The sequence below is a fragment of the Mus pahari genome, chromosome 12 (assembly GCF_900095145.1).
Source record: "Mus pahari chromosome 12, PAHARI_EIJ_v1.1, whole genome shotgun sequence".
Lineage (NCBI taxonomy): Eukaryota > Metazoa > Chordata > Mammalia > Rodentia > Muridae > Mus > Mus pahari.
The window spans coordinates 76,549,782-76,557,544 of NC_034601.1; positions in this window are offsets into that span (position 1 = coordinate 76,549,782).

Sequence of the window (7,763 nt, forward strand, 5' to 3'; positions counted from 1 at the left end):
AGTGAGATGAGCTGATGGTTCTGTTCACTCCACAATGGAGAGACCTCACTTCCTCTTTCCTTTTCCTTTTTCTATCCCTCTCTCCCTCCCCCTATCTTTTTCTGTCTCTCACAGCAGGATAGTCTATGTATTTTCAGTTGTCCTAGAAGGCATTCTTTCTGCCTCTGCCCTGAGTGTTAGGATTACTGGTGAATTCGCTGTCATCCTGCACTTGAATGCCGTCATGTCACTGAGAAGTATGCTTCTATTAAGCTGCACGGAATGCTTGAGATGGTTTTAAGGCATTCTCATGGAAAGGTTAATCCTTAACGGACAAATGGTTTATAACTGAACCTGGTTGTCTTGGTTACTTTCCTTTTGTTGTGAGGAGACACCACGGCCAAGGCAATTTATAAGAGAAAACTGTAACTGGGACTTACAGTTCCACAAGATGAGTTTATCATGGCAGGGAGCAAGATGGCAAGCAGGTAGGCATGGGACCCGAGAAGTAGCTGAGAGCTTATATCTGATCTACAAGCTTGAGGCAAAGAGGAAGAAGTGGGGTGGTGGAGCTTACTGTGAATGGCTGGGGCTTTGGAAATCTCAAAGCCCACTCTGATGGACATGTCTCTTCCAATGAAGTCATACCTCCTAATCCTTCCCAAACAATTTCACCAATGCTGGGAACACAAAACCTCTTGCATCCACAGAGCACTAGGGAACCAGAAATGTTAAAAATGTAGGTGGCTAAACTCAAAGAAGGAAATGCATCTTTTCTGCCCAGAAGGCTGGGAGTGAATATTGTTAATATCTGGTAGCCATTTTGTTATCTGTGGAGGCAGATCACACCCACCTTTTGCTATAGAGATAGTCCTCATCTACATTTCCCACAGTGGTTACCCTAGACTCTTCCCTCCCTAGATCACTATCTTTAGCTCCCAGTTAACAGACTTTATCCCTATGGAAGATATCACATGTATTTTATGTACCGCTGACCTCTATGCTATCTTGGCCAGAGACCATATTAGATTCTAGGCCTTTTAGCTATAAAACCAACCCTCATGGTCACATATACTCTGTTAGAGTCTTCTATGTAGTCATACCTTAAGCTTTATTGTGCATTTGGATTCAGAATGATTGTTGTCTGGAAACTTTTTTCCAAATTTTACTGTGTTTTAAATAAGGTCAGCCAATAGGGAAGGGGCATAGTATTGAAACCTTCACATTAGCCTGGGTTAAAACACTAGCATTGCGGGCTACTAGCGACAGGACTGTAGACCCCTCACTCGTAAAGTAGGACATTATCAGTTCTTATAAAAAGCTTTTTTTTTTCTAACCTTTTTTTCTGAACCTCAGTTAAAACAATTTAAGTCAAATCATTTTTATACTTGAAAGTATTATGCAAATCTGAGGCACCACTGGTATTTTGCAAATTCTCATTTCTCTAAAGGTTAAATGATCCATTGAGAAAAAGTCACATGAAAGAAAAATAATGAGTAATATCACCTTAAGAATTGTTGAGAGATTCTGGTTGTACAAATGTAAATCTGCTTCCAAATTTAATGAATATAAAATGTTGATTCTTTTAATGTATAACTCCTTATTAGATATTCAAAGTACTTTCAAATATTTTAATTTCAAAAATCTTACAAACAAGTTATGAGCTGAGGGCACATTTCAATGATAGAGTGCTTTCATAGCACCCATAAAAACCCAGGTTTGACTCCAAGCATTGAAATACAAGTTGTAAATAAACAAGTACATTTAAAAAATAAAACAAAACCAATTTTAGCTTTACCATCAACATAATTCATATTTTATAACTTTTCTTTTGAGTCTATTAATGTAAAGAAATGTGTTGAGTCTTATTAAAAAATGAATTGGACACCTGATTTCAACTCAAATAGATGGGATTCTCAGGCTGTGAAAATGAGCAATGATGAGTTGGAGACCTGGAAAACTCAATCAGATCTTACCATAAAGTAGGCTTTTTTTGTTTGTTTGTTTTTTTTGGTAACTGTCAGATAGTGTTGGTTTTACTATGTATAATGTTCTTCTGGAGGATTCTTGGAGCCTGACATCCCAAGGGTATCATAAGAAGGATGCGCATGCACAGGGTACCAGCAATTACTCAATTTGTAGAAGGGTTAATTAAATATTTGTTTCAAGAGACACACATCAACTTAAAGCATGAGAATCAAGTGTATGTATAACACACACACACACACACACACACACACACACACACACACACACGGAGATGTGCACTGTGTATGTACTTTTATAAAAAACAGTGTTTCCTTATGGTTTTCCCAAACATCCTTATGTATTTACCCTTTCTTCCCCTCTGTATTACCCTCCTTCTCCCTTCCCTAGCTAAAGTCCCTAGCTATGTTCTTTCCTATTTTCCTTTTCATAGAACCTAGAGTTCTACCTTCTTAATACTTCACAGTGGAGATTAAATTTCAACCTGTGGACCCATGGGGATGAAGTCATATCATCCCAGATACCATCTAAGGAGGTGTGTAGAATTCCCCTCAGGGAGGCCAAGGCATCTGTTTCCTAATTCCTCTCTCTCCTTTGGGAGGTGTTTCTTGACATAGCTTTTCACTATGCACTTCTAAACTGTGTCTGTTTAGAAAAGAATTCTAAACATAGCTGAGCTGCTATGAGTGGCTACAAAGAATGTCCAAAGTTTGAACGATGCTACAGTATAGAGCAAGTTGTGGGTGGGTTGCCATATAAGTATGTTCTTCACAGTTGTCCTGAAATCTATTGGGTCAAGTTATGAGGACAGCATACTATAAGTAATAAAAAAGAAGAGAAAGCAAAGCAAAGAGTTCATAGATAGTCAGTGTCCAGGGTTTCATGAAGCCATGCCTATTCAATAACAGTAAGGAAGAATCAGGGGCTGGAAAGATGGCCTGGAAGTTAAGAGCACATACAGCTCTTACAAAGGATCTGAACTTGATACCCAGCACCTATGTCCAGTGACTCACAACAGCTTGTAAGCCCATCTCTAGGGCATCTATTGTCCTCTTCTGCCTTCCATGGGCACCACATTCCTATGCACTCACCCCTGCACTATAATTAAAAGAAATCAAATAGATCTTTAAAAAATAGAGGCAATGTACTATCCCTTGGGCTATGTGTATATAGAGATCAGAATATACCACCTCAAAATGTGTCTATGGGTTGTAAAGATACTTTAAGAAACTGTGATGTGACCAAAGCTCTGAAAACACAGTCATTATTATTTCTTGAGGGGGGATTTATATCTCTAAAAAGGGAGTCCCCTTTTTCTGTCAGGAAAAGAAGTAAGACACTCACCAGACATTGATGAGTAAAGGCAGCAAACCCTCCTGTTTTTTCAGGATGTCTCATTGGCCTCCCCAATACCCCCTTTTCTTTGATCCAGTAGACCTTTGTAACCACCTTCCAGAGATTTAGTCCTCTCTCATACACAGACGCTGCTGGAATGGCCGTGGTTGGACAAGCTCTGTTGGTTTGAAAGAAGTGGCTCTTGGAAACACAATGCCATATGTTCCAATGGGAAGTTCATTAAGCAAGGTCTCTTCTGTAATACAACATCCCAGATGGACTTACCTGCAGGACATGAAAGTTCTGTGCAAACAGCCATTAGTCAGCGCAAGCTCCTAATATAGGGAATGCCATACTGGAGTTCAGGTTTTAGACAGTATTCTTTATAAAAGATTCTTACTCTAGAAAAAAAAAAAAACGAAGAGTTCTAAATCAGTGAATTACTAGGATAATTGCGTGTGATTTTTGAATAATTACTGACCATTATATTATCTGCATCCCCAATTTTACAGAACCTCACAGGAGTGAATAATGTACCTAATATCAAATAGCTTGTGAGCAGATGGGTTTAAGTAACTTAAGAGTTGAATTCAGTTCAATGGTCTGCGATGTCATAGAGACAATATATACCTGTCAATTTACATAATCAATGTTTTATGTTTGCATCTCACAGGGTCATCTAATCATACAGTGGTACACTTCTTGACCTTTCCTACTTTAAATCACTGGGTTTAATGAAATCCCTCAGACACTACTGAATACTTAGGGACAGGCAGAGGAGTGCAGGCACTGAGTGCTTTCAGTACTTGGATCCAAAGCTAGCAGAGGCAAATGGCAAGCATCATTAAAAAGAATACTTAGCAGCTGGCCAAACAAACCAATCCAAGTTGAAGTGTTTCTTTCACTTGCCTATGGAATTTTCCTTCTGGAAGCTTCTCTGGGAAAGAAACATGGTAAGTGCATTTTCTTCCTGCTACCTCTAGAAACAAATGTATTCATTGTGCTATACAGAGGTCATGAGTCAACGTTTGAACCCAAGGAAGCACATGGTATGGAGTCCAGACCTGTGTCAGGTCTGTCAAAGATCTTTCAAAAAGGTGATCCTCCTGGCCCTGGCCTGTAATGCCAGCTTCCGGGTGGCCACAGTAGCTAGATTGCAAGTTCAATGACTGTCTAAGCTAGAGTGAGTTCAAGGTCAGCCTTGGTAACCTATTGAGCCCCCACTTCACACTAAAAAAGTAAAAGAGAGCTCAGAAGTAGAGTGCCTGCTTAGCATGCAAGAAACCCCAGGTTCAGTTATTAACACCAGAGAAAGACAGACATAGAGACAGAGACAGAAACAGAGACAGAGACAGAGACAGAGACACCGAGATCAGGATTGAGATAGGGATAGAGGTAGAGGTAGAGGTAGAGAAAGAGATAGGCAGTCAGACAGACAGATGGTAGAGGAGAAAGAGAGTAGAGCAACAAAGAAAGAATTATTCTGAAATAGAATTTTACAACACTGTAGTTACTACTCTAGGAAGGAGATCAAACTTTATTTCCCTTATTTGATGTGATTTTAAGTTTTGCACTGCTAAGGATAGAACCCAGGGCCTTACCACATGCTTGGCAACCATTCTGCCATTTGTCTATACCCGGGCCTTTTTTTTTTTTTTTTTTTTTTTGATTTCTACATCCCTACTCATCAGTAAGAGTCTTTGGAACCATCTTTCCCAGGCATCGCAAATGAAGAACCAACTCCCCACTCTATATAGGACGACAGAAACTCTCTTGGGAGGGTCTGCACTATCCAGTCACTGGATAGGTAAGTGATCCCTGGTACTTAGAAAACCTTCTGCTCAAGGCTCAGAGTAGCCACAATCAGGCTTGAGGATTCACTTTGACTTTCAAGCAGAGACAGAACACACCTTTCAGGCTGCAGGCACGGGGGAATAACTGAGCAGAGCTTTCATACAGAGGGGGGAGGGGAAGCAGGTAAGACTTTGCAGCTACTTGCTGGAAAGGTTAATAGAAACTCCAGGCTGTAATTCACTGGAATAATAAGTAGAAGTTCTTGGGTATGGTGTGTTCATATTTTAACTTCAATGATTTAATGATTCACATTCCATATTATTGCATAAAACCAATATGAGACATTAACAATGCTTTGGAACAAACTTTTTACTGACACTTTCTAAGCATTCAAAATATTCAACAATAGGATGGAACCCACATGTCTTCAAATCCTGTTCTAGCCAGTCTGTCATATTCAGGTCATGGCCACTTTAATTTGACTTGTATATACTTGGTCCTCTTAAGAGTGCATTGAAACAAATTCTGGACATAATACTTGCTTTCAATAATTTTTATAGGTTATAAAATTTGTTTCAAATGTATTTCTTATATGTATATATAATTATATACTTAATTCATTTAAATCATTACTTAGTTAATTTGAGAGAGGGTCTCACTAAGTAGTTTAGGCTGGCCCACAATTTACCATCTTCCTGGCTCAGCCTCCCCAATATGGGATGACAGATTTCTGGCCTCATATGTAGCTGATTGGGGTTTTAAAGGTCTTACCTTAAGATGGAATGATTTTATTTCATGTGGGTGAATGTTTTGTAAGTGTTTTTTTTTTTGGGGGGGGGGNGGTTGTTTTGTTTTGTTTTGGTTTGGTTTTTCGAGGTAAAGTTTCTCTGTATAGTCCTGGCTGTCCTGAAACTCACTCTGTAGACCAGGCTGGCCTTGAACTCAGAAACCTGCCTGCCTCTTGTGAGTGTTTTGTACAAGCACTATGAGTATGCCTGGCCCCCGGGGAGGTCAGAAGAGAAGAGCATGTTGGATCCCCTAGACTTGGAGTGAGCGACTGTTGTGTGTAGGTGCTGGGAACTGATCCTGGATCATCTGCAAGAAAGACAAGCACTCCTAAACACTAAGCCTTCTTCCCAGCCCCAAGATCTAATTTGAATAAAATTGTCACACCAAAAATTACACATTCGTCGGTGCCATCTAATGAACAATCACTATGCAGATTTCTATGTATTTGTTCTTAATTCTTCCAGGGTTGAGTTGTTAAAATCAGGAACCATTAAGAGGCTGGTGGCCATGGTGACATAAATCTGTAACCCCAGTATTTGGGAAGCTGAGGTAATAGAATTGCAAAGTGGAAACCAGGCTGCTGTGATTAAAAGTGAAATGTGAGCCGATTAAAAGTGAAATGTGAGCCGGGCAGGGTGGCGCACTCAGGAGGCAGAGGCAGGTGGATTTCTGAGTTTGAGGCCAGCCTGGTCTACAGAGTGAGTTCCAGGACAGCCAAGGCTACACAGAGAAACCCTGTCTTGAAAAACCAAACCAAACCAAAAACCCAACCAACCAACCAAACAAACAAAAAGCAAAAACAAACAAACAAAAAACCCAACCAACCAACCAACCAACCAACCAAACCAGTGAAATTTGTCTCAAAAGCAAAACAAAGCAAAGCAGTGCACGTGTGGCTCATCCACTGCATCAGCGTCAGTCTGATAATACCCAGATGTCCCCCTCCAGCCAGTCAGACTCTGAATCTCTGTTTATCTCTGACATCTTTGGTTGGTGCGAAGGGAATAGCTTTGCTTTATAGTCAAGTTTTGTCATTTAGGTTTGCATATCAAATTTTCCACTCTTGTTTCCTTGGCAACTTGATGCGGCGCTGAAGCAGTCATGTTAAGTCCCAGACCCCCTGCTGCGTCTCCAGCAAATCATAAGGGAAGGGCATCCGTCTGTATTGCCTCACGTGGTTCTGCAGCATCCTCGTTAGATTGACTGTGAGGATTTTTGATCCTGACCCATCTCTAGGTCTGATGGTCCTCTCTGAACTGCAGTACCTGAAGTGTTGGTCAGTATCCTATCAGTAAAACAAAAAGCCTGAGATAATAAACTTACATACAGACTATGTTTGCTTTGGTGAACAGTCACTTCATTATTATTTGGCCCATCACTTGGGGCCTGGGATGAGACAGTGCTTCATTACAGGAGAATTCAGTGCAGCAAAACATATCATGGGCACAATGGAGAAAAGGAAAAAGAAGTGCCAGGTATCTCAGAGTACCTTTTGAGGGTCTGCCTCCAATCACCCTAGCACAGACCACTGGGTCACACCTATTAGAGATTCCACTCCCTCCTAAGGGCACCACTCAGTGTGCCACATTTTTAACACGCAGAGCTTTGAGGGGCATTTAATATCCACACACTGTGATCTGGTGATATTAAATATAAAATTTTAGGGAAAAAAACCAGCTCACAAGTTTTTAAATTGTATGGTGCTCTGGGCAGTGTGGTAGAAAATTATACCAACCATTCTGCTCTAACCTTGCCCGGCATCTCTGCTCTGTGTCCACCACCCTTAGCCACACGGTAGCCATCAAAATTCTCAGTTCAGCTGTGGAGGTATCACAGTGCTTCTGTGCTAGCAATTCTTACTGTGTTTAGGATTAGTCCTG